The sequence below is a fragment of the Otolemur garnettii genome, unplaced genomic scaffold (genome assembly GCF_000181295.1).
Source record: "Otolemur garnettii isolate 467f Iridium unplaced genomic scaffold, OtoGar3 scaffold00190, whole genome shotgun sequence".
In the NCBI taxonomy this organism is placed as follows: Eukaryota; Metazoa; Chordata; class Mammalia; order Primates; family Galagidae; genus Otolemur; species Otolemur garnettii.
This window is the reverse complement of record NW_003852585.1, coordinates 1825481-1836106: the sequence shown is the minus strand read 5'-3', so window position 1 is coordinate 1836106 and position 10626 is coordinate 1825481. Positions and strand designations below refer to the sequence as shown.

Sequence of the window (10626 nt, the reverse complement as noted above, 5' to 3'; positions counted from 1 at the left end):
CTCTCTCCTCAGCCTCCCATTGCCATCCAGATGCCTTTTAGGTCCTGTCAGGGCCACATACCTTCCTTGTCCATATCATTCCCTCTGCCTTTCTCACTGGTGCATGGGCCTCTTGGCTCATTATCCTCCCAATTCGTATGTCCTCACCATACATCAGTTTGACATCTGTCTCTCAACCCCTTCAGTACACCCCTCTCCAGGTCCTACTGCAGAATAGACCTTGAGGGCCCTTGCTAGTCACCCACTTCCTTCTGGAATGCATCTCCTTTTCTACTAAGCCTGTTTTAGTGTTTCTCAACTGAATGCTGCTGGCATTTTGAGTGGAATAATTCTCCATTGCATGGGCCTTTGAAGGACTTTAGCATGCCTGGCCCTTACCTTTACCCTTAACTGCCAATAGAACACCCTCAACCCCAGTAACTGTCAACCCCCAAACCTACATGCATCTCTCCAATGCTCTGTAGGAAGACCATACCTCTGCTGACTGAAAGCCACTTGAGTATTTCCGGTTTGAAGACCCTTATTCTTTTGGAGAAATGTGGACATGAAGTGAGAGCTGATTAGCTCTGCTTTCTGTCTGCCATTTATTAACTTTGTACCATCTGCTTCAAGCTGGGAGTCAGGTAATGACAGAGGATGACAGTCATTTAAACATGTAAAAACAATAGGAAAAACCAAGGGACAGGCGACAGAGGAATTCATGCCAGGGGAAAGGCACGAGTGCAGCCTTATCAGCGTCCAGCTCCCAAGAGAAGGGGACTCCACTTGCGCCTCCTAGAGAACTAACCCAAGGCTCTCTCCTGTGATCCTGGATCTGTCTCAGGGACCAAAGGGCCCAGCCACACCATTTGACATCCTAGAGCTCTTGTGTCAGTTAGGAAAAGGGAGCTGAGAAGGACATCTCTGTGGGCTTGCTTGCACCCAGGATCTAGTGCCCTGAGGGAAGTCACCCTCCCAGATTTGCCTTCCAGAGTTGGCATTTTGGTTCACTTCAGTTTGGAACTCTACCTGGATTGATTGCTTAACTCAGGATCCTGCCTTAACACTCAGACCTCCCCAGAGAGAATAGTAGCTCAATACCCTCCCTCTACTTCCTTAGCATCCACCATCTCCTCAAGTCGCCACATCTAATGTGTGGTGTAGACTTCCCCAACTGCCTTCCATGGGCTTTGATGATCTCTACCTGCTGAACTTAGTGGTCACTTCTGGGTCTGTGTTTTAGATGACCTTTCTGTGACATGGAACTTTTTCTTTCTTCTTGTCCTTGGTTCCTGAAACATTATTGCTTTCCTGGTTCTTACCACCCTCCTTGTCTGCTCCTTCTTGCTCTTCACAGTGTTAGTGGCTGTCATTTATTAGTAACTTCTATTTGCTAGATCAGAGGTTCTCAACTCTTATGTGTGGGTATAAATTTTACTTCATAAATGCTAACATACAAGTATAATTTTTAATTTTTTCAGAAAACCTAATTGCCAATGCCATGATCCCATTCTTCCAGGATTTCAGAAAACTTAACTTTAGGATTTCCTCAGTGTTGTGCCACAAGTCTGGGATCTTGGGCCGGTAATTCCATCAACCCAGATGCCTCATGCCGCCATTCACCCCTTCTAGTTATCTTAGCCATATTGGGGTGCCCCAGAATTAGCCAAGATGTGTGTTCAATCTCTGGCTCTGCTCTCAGAGGGTAGGCAACATCTACTGCACTTTATGTGGGCTGGGTGTTGTGCTGAGGGTACTATATGTATTTATTCATGTGGAGGTGGCAAAAAGTTGGGTTAACTCTTCAGTTTCTGTAGTCAGACTAAATGGTTCTGAATCTCATCTCTTCTCCTGGCTAGTTGAGTGACCTAGGGTGAACTGCTTATACTCTCCACACCTCAATGTCAAACTCAGTAGGATGCTCCAACCTCTTAAAGTTATCATGAGGATCACACATTCTAATACCTGCAAAGTTCTTAGAACAGGGCCCGCTGTGGAATAAGTACAATGAAGTTTTTAGTACTGTCATTACTTAGCCCAGTGACACTGTCAGCTAGGTGTTTATTACTATCCTCATTTCATAGATGAGGGAATCGAGGCCTACAGAAATCAAGCACCTCACCCAGGATCACAGAGCAGAGCAGAACCACAAACCAAAGTGGTTAGATTCTAGAGGTCAATGTCGTTGAGCTTATCCCACACAGCAAGTGTACAAAAGAGAGACTCACTTATGATGGAGGAGAATGCACTGGCTCAGAGAAGTGGCTTACCTAAAGTCACACAATCACATAGCTCAACCGTGGGAGAGCTGGGATTGCAACCCAAGTGTGGCTAATTCCAACCCCCTTGCAAAAATGTGGAAGTGTGGAAAAGTACCAAGAAAAGATGGCTGTGTTTCCTTTGGAGTGACAAGCAGATTCAGCAGCATTTTAAAATGAACTGATTGTATCAGGGTTATCAGTGTGTCATCTGAGTCCAGTGGTGAAAAGTCAATTTTCACCTTACTTGAGTTCCAGTCTGCATTTGACACAATTGCTCACTTCCTTTTCCTTTGAAAGGACTCTTCCTGGCTACCAGAAAACTATTCTTTCTTGCTTTTCCTGGTACTTCAGTATCCTTTGCTGGCTCCTCCTTATTAGCCTGTCCTCTCATTTTTCTTACATTACAGGAGAGAGAGAGAGACACTTGTTTTGTTGCCCAGGCTGGTGTGCTATGGCATTATAGTTCACTGCAACTACAAAGTCCTGGATAGCTGGAACTACAGGTGCCCACTACCATGACCAGAAAATTTTTCTATTTTTTTTGTAGAAACAGGTTGTTACTGTGTTGTTCAGGCTGGTCTCAAACTCCTGAGCTCAAGTGATCCTCCCACCTCAGCCTCCCAAAGTTCTAGATTTATAGACATGAGCCACCGTGCCCAGTTTGCATTTTTTATTGTGCTAAAATGTATATAACATAAAATTTGCCATTTTAACCATTTTAAGTGCACAGTTCAGTGACATTCATTACAATCACAATATTATACAATCATTACCCATCTCCAGAACTTTTTCATTATTCCAAACAAAAAGTCTGTACCCTCTAAGCAATAATTCCCCTTCCTCATCCCCCTCCCTGAAAAAAATGTTAACCACCATTGTCCTTTCTGTCTCTGTGAATGTGTCAATTCTGAACACTTCATATGAATGGAATCATATAATATGTGGTCTTTTGTGACTTGCTTCTTTTACTGAACATCGTGTTTTCAAGGTTTATCCATGCCGTCGGATGGATTAGTATTCCATCATTTTATGGCTAAATGATGCTATACCGTATGTATAGTCACATGTTGTTATTTACTCATTTGTGGGTTTTTCCCACTTTTTGGCTACTGTGAACAATGCTACAGTGAACATTGGCATACAAACATCTGTTTGAGTCTCTATTTTCAATTCTTCTGGGTAGAGACCCAGTCCTCTTAATTTTGGAAGGTGCCAGTGATCAATCTTCTCACTCTTCCACATTCTGTGTGATCCTGCCTATATCATAACCTTAAATAGAACCTAATGCCGCAGTGTCCCAAATGCCTATCTCTAGCCCAGAACTCTCCCTTGAACTCTAGAATTTTCTCTGCAACTACCTCCTTGACTTCCCCAATGGACTGTCTGGTAGTATCTCAAATAATTGAACACATCTTGGTCTTTTTCCAAAACATGCTCCCACTGTCTGTATAGTACATGGCAACTCTATTCTTTTAATAAGCCCCAGACCTTGGAGGCTTTCTTGACTCTTTTGTCACTCCTCATAGCTAGTCTATCGATATGTCCATTTATGGACCAATCCAACAAAATTTGTTTATTTAAATTTCAGAATATATCCAGAATCTGTCCACTTTTCACATCCTCCATGACCACTATCCTAGTCCCAGCCACCATCGATCTTTGCCTGGCTAGTTACTCCAATAGTGTCCTAAGTGGTCTTCTTGCTTCTCCCCTTGCATCCCTCACCCCATGATCTATTCCTAGCCCAGCAGCCACAAGGGGCCTTTCAGAACATAAGCCAGATCATGAAAAGTCCTGTGAGCTCTGATTTGTCTACCATACCAGTTCTTTAGGGTAACTTATTAGTCACTCTTGCTCTGATCTTTCAACTCTCCTTTCCAGAGCCTCCCGTTAAGCTGGTTTCTCCCACCTTTTCATGAGGTCTAATTTCCCTGACTGCTTCCTTAACTGAAGTATGACTGGTACAGTTATGGCTGGGTTGTCCTCTTGGATGTTGAAGTCACCCAAGGTGATAGTCCAGCTTGAGGAGGATGAGGACTATGATATAGTAGGCTATGTCTCTAGTGACTGAGGTGTGGTGACCAGGAGGTTATTAAATGACAGCAAGCAGAGGGAATTACAGTGGTGGAACCAGATGGGTGGTGTGAGTAGCTAAAGAGTAGGGCACTTTACATGCAGATGTCAGAAAAATGGCCTGAGAAAAGCACTAGAGAATGAGAAGAATGTTCGCTCCTCTCTCCCCCTTAGATGAGGAACTCCAGAGAACTGCAGGTGAGAGCCAGAGCTCAGGATGAGGAGGTGGAGAGAGCCTTCAGCTGGGAGAGCCAGGCCGGTATAATTTCATAGACAAGGGTCAGTCAAGCAGTGCAATGGTGAAATGCTTAGTGATGATCTCATTGTGTGACCTTGGGAAAACTGTTTGCCCTCTCTGTGCTCCAATTTCCCCATCAGTATTGAGACGGGACACTAAGAAAGAGGCTTCAAGGGGAGTGGGAGGAAAACCTGGTCTGCTGAACCAGGAAGTCTAGAGGGCCCATAAGAATGCGTGAGGTAACCTAAGTAACCAATGACCAATAGAAAAGGGCAATACTGCCTGAAGGCGAAGACAGACCAATGAAAGACTTGCAACCAATTTCAAACAGAGAGAAAGAAGATATTTATACCCCAGCACAGCCTTTGCATCCCTGTCTTTCTCACTTCTCTCCATCTTAAGGGATCTACTTCCAACTCTCTTTGGAAGTGCTCTAAACTTTCTCTTTGTTCTTTTGTATTGTTATTATTATTTGCAGTTTTTGGCCAGGGCTGGGTTTGAACCCACTGGCATATGGGGCTGACGCCCTACTCCCTTGAGCCACAGGCGCTGCCCTCTTTGTTCTTCTTAAATAAAATTTCTCTTTGTTACTGAAACTTGTGCAGGTTACTTTGCTCTCTATTCATGCTGCCTGTGCTGCTCCAGTTTTATTTCCAGTTTCCATTCGTTTTTGCCTTCAGTTACTGCTGTGTCTTGGTTAACTGTCTAGCTCAGCTGAGTAATCAAACCAGGTCAACTGGGTTCAGGGAATTAGGACCCCTGGTCCCCACAAAGCATAATGAGATTATGATAGTACCTACCTCATAGGGCTGTTGAGGAAATTAAATGAGTTAATGCATGCAAAGTGCAAAGAACAATACTCTCCTAGAGCAGTGTTTGGCAGGTAATAGTATTCACTGAAGTAAGTTTTGTTTTAAATTGGTTCTCATCAAAACTCTGAGGGGGGGTCATTAAGGCAGGAATTATTACCCCCAGTTGAAGAATGTGATACGCAGAGAGGTTAAAGAGTTTACCAAGAAACACAGTTAGAAACAGAGTTGAGACAGATCCTTAGTCTCCTGACTTGCTGGGAAATTCATTTTCTAACACTGCTTACTGTATTAAGGGGTTGGTAAAAGTGGGGCGTGAACAGATCAGATGATGAGCAGTGTTTCATCTACCAGGAAATTCTCTGCATTGAGTCGTGCCTTCACAGAGCTCACAGTTACAAGCCAGACTGCCTAATAGTCACCCAGACCATTCACCATCAGCCCTGTCGAAATGAGCCCCATGCTTTAATTTGTCTCTGATTCCGGGTCCCTCACCTATGGTTCTGGGAGTTGAAAGATTTAATATGCCCTCAGTCTGACCCACTACATCCCACAGAGTTCCTGCTGAGCCTAATGTTCAGACAGCCTAGTGATCTGATTAGCCCCGGTGCCTCCTGCGCTGGTCAGCCCCCTGCGGCGCTAATAGAGAAGGAGGGAGATTAAATTACCGATGATGCTGAGGTGGTGGAGCTGCTGAAATGCGTTTATAAATGGATTTTTAATATAAAAAATAAGGGCAATTGGCACTGGCAATTAGGATATAATGAAGGCCCTTGTAGCTAGAGCTGCTGATAACAGGAAAATGAATCAAAGAACCAGAACCCCCTGAACCAATAGACTTTGAGAGAAAATATCTGGAGATATTCATACAACCAGTAATGTGCTTCTCATTGCCATTGTTTGGGGCCACCAAAGAGGGGAACAGACAAGCAGATATAAGACATTACCCAGTAGAGTACCTGCCACTTCTGGTACTCATGTTTGAGATTCATTAGGGCCAGGTGGGTGGGAAAAAGGAACAGAACATAAACACATTTTATAATCTTGAATAGTTGACTTGGGTTTTCCTATTTAAATTTTTTTCCCTTTGGACCAAAATTTAGAAGCAAAATATTGGATTTCCTGTAAGTGGTAAAATCAGTGAAATTTAAAGATGAATTGCGCTTTTCGGTTCATAAAACTTGCACATTTTTAATGTGTACATTTCAATGAATTTGAGTATAAGTATCTATCCGTGAAATCATCACCACCATCTATGTCAAAAACCTATCCGTCACCTCTGAAAGTTTCCTCCCACTTCCTTTATTATTATTGTTATTCTTTATGGTAAGAACACAACATAAATCTACTCTCTTAGAAGACATAAATATACAGTAAAGCATTGCTAGCTACAGGCACTATGCTGCCCAGGAGATTTCCAGAATTTACTAATTTTGCAGAACTAATGCTTTGTACCCTTTGATCATCACCTCCCGATTTCTGCCTCCCATCATCCCTGGCAACCACCCTTCTACTCTTGCCTTTTTATGTCTGACTATTTTAAATTCCATGGATAAAATATATCTTATAGTGTTTGTCTTTATGTGCCTGGCTTACTTATTTCACTTAACAAAATGCCCTCCGGGTTCATCTATGGCAGGATTTCCTTCTTTTTTTTAAGGTGGAATGATATTCCACTCTGCGTGTGTGTGTACCACAATTTCTTTATCCATTCATCCACTGATAGACATTCAGGTTTACATATCTTGGCTATTGTGAATAACACCGGAATGAACGTGGAGCTGCAGTGTCTGTCTCTTCAAGATCCTGATTTCAATTCCTTTGCATATATAGCCGGTAGTGGGATTGCTGTATCCTGTGGCAGCTGTTTTTAGGGTTTCATTTCAAATTAATATGAGTGTACAAATGTTTAGCCTACACTGTTCTCACTGCCAAGGTAAAGTTCAAGTTGTAGAAGCACCCAGGGGACGTGCTGAACTCACATTGTGCACATGAGGCGAGATCCTGCCAATCGCTCTCCCCCTTCTCTCTCCCCTCTTCCTTTTCTTCCCTCTCCCTTGCTGGAGTATATTTTTGTTTGATCATTCACGTGAGTGTGTAATTGTTTATACTTTGGTTTCATATTAATATTGAGTACATTGGATTCTTTTATCCATTCTTGAGATACTTTACTAAGAAGAATATGTTTCCACTCCATCCAGGTAAACATAAAAGATATAAAATCTCTATCTTTTCTTATGGCTGAACAGTACTCCACAGTATTCATATGCCACAGTTTGTTAATCCATTCATGGGTTGATGGGCATTTGGGCTGTTTCCTTGACTTGGCAGTTATGAATTGAGCTGCGATAAACATTCTGGTGCAAATGTCTTTGTAGTAAAATGATTTTTGTTTTTCTGGGTAGATAACTAGTAATGAAATTGTGGGATCAAATGGAAGAGCAACTTTTAGTTCTTTGAGGATTCTCCATACTTCTTTCCAAAACGGCTGTTAATATTAGTTTGCAATCCTACCAGCAGTGTAGAAGTGTTCCTTCTCTCCACATCCATGCCAGAATCTGCAGTTTTGGGACTTTGTGATGTGGGCTACTCTTACTGGGGTTAGGTGATATCTCAAAGTTGTTTTGATTTGCATTTCTCTGATGATTAAGGATGATGAGCATTTTTTCATGTGTTTGTCGGCCGTTCATCTGTCATCTTCAGAGAAGGTTCTGTTCAAGTCTTTTCTCCACTTATAAATGGGATTGTTTGCTCTTTTCTTGTTGATTTTTTTTTTTTTTTTTGACAGACTGTCAAATGTTGCCCTGGGCAGAGTGCTGTGGTGTCATAGCTCACAGCAGCCTCCAACTTTTGGGCTCAAGCTATCCTCCTGCCTCAGTTTTTTCTGTGTTACTAGAGATGGGGATGGGGTCTTGCTTTTTGCTCAGGCTGGTCTCAAACCTGTGGGCTCAAGCTATCCACCCACCTCGGCCTCCCCGAGTGCTAGGATTATAGACATGAGCCCCAGCACCTGGCCTCTTTTCTTGTTGATTAATCTGAGTTCTCTGTAGATTCTAGTTATCAGGCCTTTGTCAGATTCATAGCATGCAAAATTTTTCTCCCATTCCAATGTTTTTAGGGTTTTGAGGAAACTCCATACTGTTTCTCGTAATGGCTGTGCCAATTTACATTCCTATGCACAGGGTGCAAGGATTCCTTTTTCTCTACATCCTCACCAATGCTTGTTTTTTAAAAAAAAAAAAAATGACAGCCCTTTTAACAGGTGTGAAATGATAGCTCCTTGTGGTTTTAATTTGCATTTCTGTGGTTAATTAGTGATGCTGAGCACCTTTTCAGATAATTGTTGGCCATTTACAAGTCTTCTTCTTTAAAAAATGTCTATTTAAGTCATTTGCTTATTTTTAAATCAATTGATTTGCCTTTCTGCTATTCAGTTATATGAGTTGCATTTACATTTTGGATATTAACCCTTGTCAGATGTATGGGTTAAAGATATTTCCTCCCATCCCCTTGTTGCCTTTTCCCCTTGTCCATGCTTTCCTTTGTTGTGCAGAGTTTCTTAGTTTGATGTTTTCCTGTTCGTTTATTTTTACTTTGTTGCCTGTGCTTTGAGGGCCATGTCCAAAAACATAATTGCCAAGACTCATGTCAGGAAACTTTACCTCTGTGTTTTCTTCTAGAAGTAGTACGGTTTCAGGTCTTATAGTTAACTCTTTAACCCATTTTGAGTTGATAGTGTAAGATGAGGGTTCAGTTCTCATTCTTTTGCATGTGGATATCCGGTTTTCCTAACACTGTTTATAGAAGAAAATATTTTTCCTCATTGTGTTCTTGGTGCTCTTCATGAAGTTGTTGACCATATATGTGTGGGTTTATTTCTGGCCTTTCTATTCTGTTACATTGGTCTGTGTCCGTTTTTAAGTCATATGGTAACATTGTAATTTCAACTTTTTTTAAGGAACTGTTTTTCACAGCAGCCACATAACTTTACATTCCCAACAGCACAGTATGAGAGTTCCAATTTCTCTCCATCCTCACCAACACTTGTTATTTATTTTTAAAATTACAACTACTGTGTGTGAAGTTGTATCTTAATCGTGGCTTTGATTTGAATGTTCCTAATGACTGATGACATTGAGCATGTTTTCATATGTTTATTGGCCATTTATACATCTTCTTTAATGAAATATCTATTCAGATGCTTTGCCCAGTTTTAAATGGGTCATTTGTCTTTTTACACCTGAGTTGTAAGGGTTCTTTGTATATTCTGGAACTAGACCCTTATCAGATATACGATATTATACAAATATTTTTCTCCCATTCTGTGGACTTTTTAGTTTCTGGATAATGTACTTTGAGGCATGAAAAGTTTCAGTTTTGATGTAGCCCCACTTCTTTTCTTTTCTTTTGTTGCTTGCACTTTTGGTGTCATCTGGGTGCTTTTGAAGACAGAGGTTGTTGATTTTTCCTACCCTAGGACCACCCCAGCCCCATTCCCAATCACTCTGTTGAAGGTCCTTGGTCCTAAGTAAAGAAACTAAAAACTCACTTTTTTCTGAGAACATTGATATGGTTTCAGGCCGTCAGCTGTGGTGTGGCTAATTGATGGGAAGTTGTTAGGCCACACCCAATTGGTGGGATAGACAGAGGCGGTAGCATGATGTGTTTCTACAGGTCCGCAGCATGATCACATTCGACTGTTTCCTGAAGGAGAAAAGGTTGAAGGTTGTTATAATACTCTGGAAGAAATGGAACCTTTGCAGCGGTTGAACAGTACAAGGATGAAATATTTTTCAAATGCCTTTACTACTGATGGCAATGAATATAGTTTTTTTTTTGGATGAAAGTATAAAGGCAAACGTAATATTGGCAATAACCAAACTGAATCCTCTGTTTCCCACCCAGACTACTCCTAGATCGAGAACCTGCACCCTGTGTGCCTCTGTGTCTCTGCTTCATGTCTTTGAGACTGTCCTCCTTACATGCCCAAAGTTGACCTTTAAAGTCCAGCTCACCTTCCGGAAGCGTTCCCTGATTTTCCCCATCCTTAATCCTCAGTCTTCAAAAGTGGCCTCAGGTGAGGTGCACTAGTCAATTGCAGGTGGACTGATGACCTGGGGAGAGCCCGGGCTCGGGATGAGGAGGCGGAAAGAGCCTCTAGTTGAGAGAGCCAGGTTGAAGAGGAGTTTGATTTTATCGATTAGGGGTGGCCAAATAGTGCGATGATGAAATGCACAGCTATGAAAATGCTGTGTGGTCTTGGCAA

General features: G+C 42.0%; 1 pseudogene; it reads right to left on the bottom strand.

The window, feature by feature from the left end:
• The window catches only part of LOC111721840, a 25858-nt pseudogene extending 15453 nt beyond the window's left edge, over window positions 1-10405 (bottom strand).
• Between the last annotated feature and the right edge of the window lie 221 nt (window positions 10406-10626).